The 8,830-nt window shown below is 43.8% G+C and overlaps 1 long non-coding RNA gene across 2 annotated transcripts in view; it reads left to right on the forward strand.

The window, feature by feature from the left end:
* LOC118165021 overlaps positions 1-7,242 on the forward strand; it is a 29,848-nt gene extending 22,606 nt beyond the window's left edge. The window contains exons 2-4 of one of the 2 annotated variants that reach the window (XR_004749812.1): positions 4,081-4,145; positions 5,442-5,667; positions 6,594-7,242. This is a non-coding gene — a long non-coding RNA (uncharacterized LOC118165021). Of the gene's footprint in view, positions 1-4,080; positions 4,146-5,195; positions 5,334-5,441; positions 5,668-6,593 lie in introns of those variants that run through there. The other variant, XR_004749814.1, reaches the window with a different exon arrangement.
* Positions 7,243-8,830: the final 1,588 nt, after the last annotated feature.

Consider the following 8,830-nt stretch of genomic DNA (forward strand, 5'->3'; position numbering starts at 1 on the left):
ATTTTATTTTATTTTATTTTATTTATTTTATTTTTATTTTATTTCATTTCATTTCATTTCATTTCATTTTACTTAATTTTTTTATTTTTTTATTTTATTATCTCAGGAAACCTTCTGTGCCCTGAAATTCCCAGCGATAACAAAACCAACCAAGTAGCTCAGTGCTACAAGCCCTGCTGCACACATGGACCTTGAGCACAATGTCAGCCAAGCCGATGACTGCAACTGTGCTTCAGAGGCTTAGCTTGTTGTTATCAGGGTCCAGCAGGCAAACAGCACCCTGAACTTGGCTGCTGCACAGCTCCGGCTCTCAAATCCCCCTTCTCGCTACCTCCAAGTTCAAACAATACAAGCACCGTTCTGGTTAGGACTGCAGGTGGATGAAACCCACATGTGGAGGGGATGCGAAGTTTGGAAGTAGGTTGGACCATGCTTTCTTACATGGTTTAATTGCCCTCTGGCAGTGTCCTCTTTGCATTACTGCTGTTCAGCTTTCCCATCTCATCCTCCTGCATCAGTAGCACTGTCCTTCTGGCCCCTCCCCTAGGCACACCATGCCATTGCTACTTCATTTGCCATCATAAATTCATCAGGCTATGCCTCTGGTGGGTTTCCCTTGCCAGGTCACACCAGCTTTCCTTACATATCCTCGATTATCCAAATTACCGTGCGGGGGCTAGCTTTTTTTTCAGGCCTTTGACCAGTCAGTATCCTGGTAATACTCAGGCAGGTGGGGAAGGGGCACTGTAGAGATAAAACTGGCCCGGCTTAGCTCATCTTTCACCTTCTTCCCCACATCTTCTCAGCCTCATCCTGCTGGACTGACCTAAGCGACATCTCCTCTTGTCACGCCTGTCACTTCTTCCTCCGCATCCCTCCCCAGAGGCAGCTGCTGCCCCTCATCTCCCCAGCTGCACGGGCACCTCTCTGGTTGGGAAGTGGTGACAGGCAGCGCTCAGCCCCGTGGCTCACCCATTCCGTGGCTTCTTTTCAACTCTGTAAGCCACTCGAGTCCAAATGGGGATGGTTCTCTTGCAGGGGACAAATGAAAGGGGTGTTTCTGTCTGCTGCTGGATGAAGAGATACCACTGGGGTAGCAGTGGGGTGCTCTGATTTCTGCCCTACAGCAGGACCAATCTTTGTGAGGGCTGCCACCCTAATACACATGGAGAAGAGCGGACCAACTTTTCAGACTGTCTGGGTCATTTAGTGGAGAAGTTTTCAATGAAGTTCCTAGAGGAGGGTCTTTTGGGCTCAAAACCGGTTCATCTGGACATCACGTGGTATTTTATTGTGTTAGACAGTAACAGAGAGGAGAAAGGGCAATGGAAAGAGGGATTTTTGTCAGTCCCTCTCAGCTGTTATATCAGACTTGGGTAGGGAGGGGTCATGGCAAGAGCCCAAGTGGAGGGAGAGCTTAGGCCAAAGGGGGAGAGAGAGGGGGAAAGAGAAAGTAATCGTAACCTGCCGCAGCAGTGATGGATAGCAAATTCAAGTAGCCAGGCTCATGGTGCAGACAATTAATCTGCCAGTAGAGATATGAGAACAGCTAATATCTTCTTTTGCCCCAGGGTTTATTTCTCCTTATTTATAACACCATTACTGAGAAAGACACAACATTTCAGAACTACTGCTTGCTTCATTTCAGAAGCAAGGAATGGCGTGTTGCTCCGCTGAGGAGGAAGGTTCCTGAAGTGAGATATGAAAAAAAGTGTTTTTAACTTGATTGGAGGAAAAATGTGATTGAAGGAATCTGAAGTAGATGTATTAACTAATTCAAGATAATGATACTGAAAACGGCACATTCTCCTTGTGATTTCCATAATGATGGAAGTGAATCCATGTCCAGCCCTTATCTTTCAATTCAGAATGTTCTAAATCATCAATTACTGGCAATAGTTTTTTTAGTTTTTTTTTTTTTTTTTTTTTTTTTTCTCTGTATTTTTGTGAGGTATCTCCCACCGAGTGGTTTGGATTTCATTTTGTTTCCTTTTTTCTCTTCACTGCAGAGTGGCCTGTTTGCTGGACATTAAATTTTCAGTGAAAAAAAATATGTACTTACACTCATTAAAGAAATTCCATTGTAGTAACCAACACCCTCAGATTTTTATTTTGAACAGGGAGGAGTCAATAATATTCCAGATATCCCTCAACCTCCAGCCAGGATTAAATGCCAGATTAACATTGTACTGTGGATGTTAATGGAGAAGTCGGAGAGTGGAGACAAGCCTTGTGCTCATTTCTAACACTGTTTGGGCATTTATGAAACCCTCTGTGCAGATTTGAATTCCTCTAGGATGTCGTAGCTAGTGCCGTTTTTACTGAAGACTGAGTCTGCTGACCACATGAGGCCATGGGGCAGCTAGACCACCCAGGACTCTTTGTCATTTTCAATCACTTAATTCTTTACCAGAGGGCAAATTGTACTGTACTGGCATGTAGAATATTCATTCTTCTCTGCACAATCTTATAACTGCCTCTTTAAAGAAATTGTACTAGCTCTCAAGTCGTTTGTTTGTATTTGATTAGTTTGTGCTGTATAAGAAAATGAGGAGTAACGGTGAATTATAAGAAAATAAGTTCTGCCAGATGTCTCCTCTGCTATGGAGAGGATGCCTATCTACTCCAAATTTTCAAGCGTGTGTCCAGTTTGGGGCTTTCCCCAGGTATTAAGTCTGAAATGTGATTTTTTTGGAAATGCTGAGCCTCAGAAGTTCTCATAGACTCATGGTGAACTTGAAGACCAGTCACAGCATGCTGGGAAATGAGGTACTCTTTTCTCAGCTCTCCAAAGTTATGACATCTGGTTTTAACACTTGAATTTTTAAATACTTTTCATGAAAGAGTGCGAGAGACCACCCAGCATAGCCACCAGCCCGGTGGTTAGGAAACTCATCTGGTTCTTCTGGTGTGACTCTTTTTCTCTGTTCCTGGTTTTGAGAAAAAATCCAGCCTGAAGCTGGAGGAATTTCATCAAATCCTATTGTGACGAGCAGTATTGCATACCAGGCATTAACATGAGATGGGACATCCAGTTGTAATGACAGCAGTGAGATCTGTACATTCCTGTTTCTGCCTGGATCACAAAGGTCTTACCAACGGCACTTGAAGTGTCGTGACTCTGCCACGAGATGTGTCATGTAAAGGGTCTTGCAGTCATATAAAAGATCAGAAAACTTGCTGGTAGATGTTAGTGACCTGTTTTTTGGGGACAGTTGGTTCTGGAAATCAAGCCACATGTAAAATGGCCAAGTTTGCACAATGAGTCAGCAGTGGAGAGAGAGTAGCAAAGTTAATCGCTGTGGTCTGAGATGTTGCAGTCAGGCTCAACTTCCACTTTCCATTGAGGGAGGAATGGGAAGAGAAATTCATATTGATGTTACAGTCAAGTGCAGCTTTACAATCTACAGCCCTCTATAGAGGGAGAAACCCGATGGCACAGACCATGCCCCAGGACCTGTAAGGAGCAGTCACACATTATGAAGGAGATGATCTGGCCCCGTCTCTGCGTCGTTCTTCTTTTCTCTGGCTTCCCTCCCTGTAAATCACTCCTGCAACCCATTTAATGCCTACCCAACACATACGGAAATAATTAAACAGCTTTGGAGAGGAAGTGTTTCCCGTGATAAACCAATTCTCTCTTGGTACTTAAACACTGGAAAATTGACTACAAATTGACTCTGACAGGATTAGGGGTCCCCAGTGAGGGATTTTACGGGCTCTTGAGAGACACCTGCTGCCTCCCCCTGTGTTCCTGCCTCTTGCACCGTGGTGGCTCAGATGGATTGCCTGAGTGCTTGCCTTCTTGTGTTAAGTGGCAGGAAAGCAGCTTTGCGAAGCAGAGCAATCATTGTGCCAGTCGGCAGGACTCACTGCCCAACAGCCAATGCTGAGCAAAATTCAGCGGCTGCATTGCTGGCCATGCCGGCGCAAGGTGAGGTGCTGGCCAGCATTGCTGGACAAAAACAGTGCTTTTGCAGTCTAATTAAAAATATACCATTGACTTGGGCTTCCCGCACTCGTAGCAGTGACAGAACTTCTTTCACTTTTCTTTTTTTTTTTTTTTCATTTCTTTTCTAGGTCAGGGTGTTAGGAACCTGGAAGTAGCAGGATGCTCTCATGGCCCCATGGGCTGTGGGAGGAAGGTGAGTGCTTTTGGGGGGAGTTAAATTGTGTGGCCCAGAGGGCTGTTGCAAGGGGCTGGGGGAATGTTTCTTTCCTGAAGTCCATTTGTGTCTAGTGAGGGAAACCAGGCCTGCTGACATTGTCCTGCTGCTGCGGGCTCTACTCTAAAGCATCTTCTACTCACATTATAATTTTTAAAGGCTTAAGACCCAATACTGTTATGTGCAACCGGGCACATGGCTCATGTAACAGCACAGTGTCTCATAGTGCTGGGGGAGAAAGCCACGTCCGTAAAGGCTTTACCTGTTGAGCTTGTATTTTGGATGTTTAGTGTAAACTACTGGGGCATGTTCAGCCAACTCTGATCCTTTCCTTTTTTTTTCAGGTGTGCCAAACTAACACATCTGAGCACATTGTGAATGAACTGTTTATGTCTGCCAAACAGATTTTGTTCTGCTTTGCTTGTTCAATAATGCTTCTGTCTTGTTCTATTAGCAAACCAAAGTCACCTTGGGTGGAGACAACCCAGTATGTTCAGGATTGGAGCTGACAAATCTGCCAGATTTTCCTGAGAGTGGTTATTGCTTGGTTTAAAGTTTGTTAGAGAGAGAAGCAAATAAGAATTTAAAAAGCTCTCCTTACTAACCAGAGACTTCTGCTCCTGCCTGTGAGAGCTGAAGAAGCTGATAAGGAGAAGCCCTTAGTAGAGTTTCTCCGAGGGTCCCAAGTTTGTAGTTACTCTGCAATCTGAACTTGATTTAAACATAATAACAACAACAATAGTAATATATAACAATCACAATATATATAATATTAACAAAAATATAATATATATATATATCCTGCAAGTTTAATGCACTCCTGCATGTGGAGAGGACTAAACCTGGTGTTTAGGTCTTGTGGCTTTGTTTGCTGATGTCCAGCTGGGCATCAAATGTAGTGTTACCTTGACTGGGATCCTGTTTCCATCACTGGTGGATTTCCTGGGGTGTGATGAGTGTTGATCTCGCACTGCCTTTTGTTTGATGCAAGCTACGTATTGCTTCTGCCCTTCCCTCTCTTTGATACAGCTTTTTCTATGGAAGCTGCAAGGGGTTAGCATTTCTGAGAACATCTGGCTTGGTTGTAAATACTAATGGATTCAAGACTAACTATGGTAAACATGAAATGTGTTCAAAACCAAATCATGAAAATGTGCAGGAGTTGAAAATAAGGGAATAATAAAGATAAAAATTGTTTCAATAGTGCTATTGGGTGCTAGTGGGAAGTGATGTATGAGGGATTTTTCTAACTCTTGGACCTCATTTGCTGCCTAGGTCCCAGAAGAAGTATATTGTGCTCTCTACTGAGGATCTGGAACTGCCAAGTCATCACCTGTGAACCGTCTATGACAAGGAGGAGCGAAACTGGCTTTGAATTAACTGGAATATACATCAGAGTGCCATAAAGCTTTTGTCAAGTCTTGTATCCCATTAGTCCCTGTTGAAGAGGCAGCCTTAAAGACAGAGGAATTGTTAATGCTCTTGGGGAAAACTACTTCAGGTAAGGTTCGACATTTTGAAATAAAAGAAATGGTGCTTGCAGCCCTCCATCCCTCCTGGCATCTCCTGGGGGTTCTCTGTGAATGGGTTTCTGGGACTGAACCCTTCTACATGGAGGGGGAAGCTGCTGGTGTCATTCCTGTGTATGAAAAGGGGAGGCCTTGAGAGCTGAGATGAGTGTGTGGTTCATATAAAGGAGTGTTAGTGGATCTGCATGTGGTTTAGCAAAACCAAAAAAAAAGTGAAAATTCAGACAAGAACCACAAACCTGGGGTCTGGTTAAGAGAAAATGGCTTTTTATGGCAAAATTCAAAAGCTCAGCCCTTGTGAGAAGATCAGAGATGGAGGGGAAGTCTGAGAATGGAGGTGGGTGGTATCTGGGGAGGAAGGGGTGAGGAGAAGGCAGAACGTGTAGCTGGAAGCCAAATTCAACAGGCTTAAAGTGGGAGCTGGTCACAAAGAGATAAGAGAGAAATCAGCCACTGGGATGAGGTGCCATGGAAATTGTGGATGTTTTATCTCATTCTCAAATCATGAGCACTTGCCTAGCCTGAGGATGAATTTTAGCCTAATCTCTCTTTAGAGATCAAAACTGGTGTGTCTGTCAGTGAATTCTGAGAATTTGTTGTAGGCTTGAGGTAAATGCCATAAACTGATAGCACAGCTGGATTATTACGGTCTGTTATTTCATAATAAGGTGTCAAATTCCCTCTGCCGTTGGAGCGGGATAGCCATTCTTGCTCTAAAATCTGATTCATGCTAGCAGGATGTTTATGTGCCACTGAATGTGACGTCTTTGACAGGAGAATATGCTGCTGAGTTTTTTAAACCTGAGTGCCCTTTGTTTCTGCAGGATAATGCCATTTGTACTGACACTAAATTAAGCTTTAGGGAGTTCAATTGATTCTTCTGATAACCTGGTATTAGGAATTACAAGCTTGTGACATCATGGTCAGATTTCCGACTGGAACAACACAGATTTTTGAGACAGTTTTGCATCTTAAAGTCCATGTCTCTGGAGGATAGGAGGAGGAAAATTCAGAGCCCAAGTATTTGGATCAATTCATCATATAGTTCATGCTTCTCTTCCTAAAAGAGAAATGGGAAAACTGAAAGCATTTTAACCCTTTCAAAGTACTTACTTTCGTTTTCTTTGAAACTGAATGTTTACTACATTTTAGAAGGATCAATTTGTCTCCAATGAAACCTCAGTTTGGGGCTTTGTAAACCGTTCATTTAGCTGGGGATCAATTTCTGTTTTAATAGGCTTATCTGAGAAAATTATTATCCTGTTGGTTTGGGTAGGAGGGGGAATATCTATGTCTTGAGAATGGAAAAATCAGATTTTTGAACAGCTTTATTTCCAATTGTCACTTTAATTGCTGGAAAATTCTACAAATTTTTCTCATGGCTTTTTGAAAAGCAGAACTGTTGCTTTGGAAAGAGCCTGATAAGAAGGAAATTTGTCTTGGCACATATTGCTTCTGACTCTGTAGTGCTGAAAAGTTATTTTGCAAGAAGTTTTTGCCTTTCACAAAACTGGAATGAAATATAGTCAAAGCACAGCTATGTTTTGCTCTCAGAATGGGGTTACTTGAATTCTAACTTCTTTTTCCCCTCCGCATTTAATCAGAAAAGAGATAATAAAGAACAACTCGGAGTACATCAAAATCTGTTACATTGCACGGTCTGGAATAAGCATAAACAAGAAGGCAATTAAAGTCTGGTAGCCCTGGCTTCTTAAAAGGAGCTTGGCAGGAAAGCTCATTTAGATGGAGAATGTGGGGCTCGTGGTGTTGAATTCAAATGACTTCAGAGGCACCTGTAATGATGCAGCTTCAGTGAGAGTAGTAAGCTTGAGCAATGCCCTTTTGGTTATGTCCCTCAGGACAGTAGCTGCAGGGTTGATCAAGGTCACACCAAGTCTGTGAGTGGATTTGAATAGGAAGCATCTCGTGCCTATTGAAACCCTGGCTGCTCTACACACAGGACTCCGAGAAGAGACAGGGCACATAGCTGAGAAGCAAGCCCTGGAGAAAGGGTCTGTGTGCGTCAGGCTCTGGGTTTGGATAAAATACCCTCCTCCTTTTGTTGAAATCCCCTTGCTTGGACGGGGCTTTCATCAGCAAGGAAACTGCCAACTGTAAATCTCATGTAACCCAAACTCCAGATGTTGGCAGGCAGTGAGATAAGTGGTGGTGGTAATGGAGACCACCACTGGAAACAGGCGTGCTGTCCCCTGGCATGGCTTGCAGGGTGGAGGCTACTCTCTGTCAATGGGAAGCACATTGGATTGTAAAACACTGAAGCAAATAAAACTGAGTCTACATGGCCTTTCCCCCAAATGACCTTCCCTGTGAATGCCAGTGCCACTGCCCCAGCACCTCCTCCCCACAGCCTGACGAGGAGCTTGTTTTCACTGGGGCCTGTCCTGCAGTGTGCTGTAAGCAAAGGGCCTGGGTGCTGTCAGCAGCTGGCTGCTCCTTCATGGACCATTACCTGCCCAGAGGTCCTGAGCCTCAAGTCGTCCTTCTAGGTACAGCTGTGAGTGCAGTGGGACCTTTAATTGCAGCCAGAAAATTCGTAGCAGTATGAATCTGGCCAGAAGGGCTGGGTAGTGGATCTTTCCTCCCCTGCAAAGCTAATGCTGGGGTTCTCCATGCTTCAACTGGTGCCTCGACGTGTGCCACGCTACTCAAAATGACAAGGGGGTGGTAGCTCTGCTGGGTGGAAAAACATGTCATTAAAAAAGGCTGACAGCAGACAGTGCAAAACCACAGCAGGCAGTGTATTTAGCAACCTGGGCTCCCTGCTGTGTGAAGAGGTTAAGAGGAAGGAGAGAGAGATCATTCATAAAAGAGCAAGAAGGTATCGCTTGCTGGTAAGTCATTTCTGACATGCTGTTTCACGCAGAGCATGCTAGGGAGCCAACCCAAACCACAGTGGAAACAATAAATGAATGTGTGTGACTGTGCAGGCTGTGTAATAATTACTCTCTCTCCCTCTCCTCGCTTAGCTGTATTTCTGAGGAATAATCACATCTAGTAAAACTTAATTCAATTAATAACCTTGTTTTTACTAAACTCCATTGAATGAGTAAGTATTTGCTAGTGCTTCATTTATCCGAGTGGAGATTAAAGTTTCTTTCATCATGGCCGTGGTTA

The sequence above is a fragment of the Oxyura jamaicensis genome, chromosome 3, assembly GCF_011077185.1.
Source record: "Oxyura jamaicensis isolate SHBP4307 breed ruddy duck chromosome 3, BPBGC_Ojam_1.0, whole genome shotgun sequence".
Taxonomy (NCBI): Eukaryota; Metazoa; Chordata; class Aves; order Anseriformes; family Anatidae; genus Oxyura; species Oxyura jamaicensis.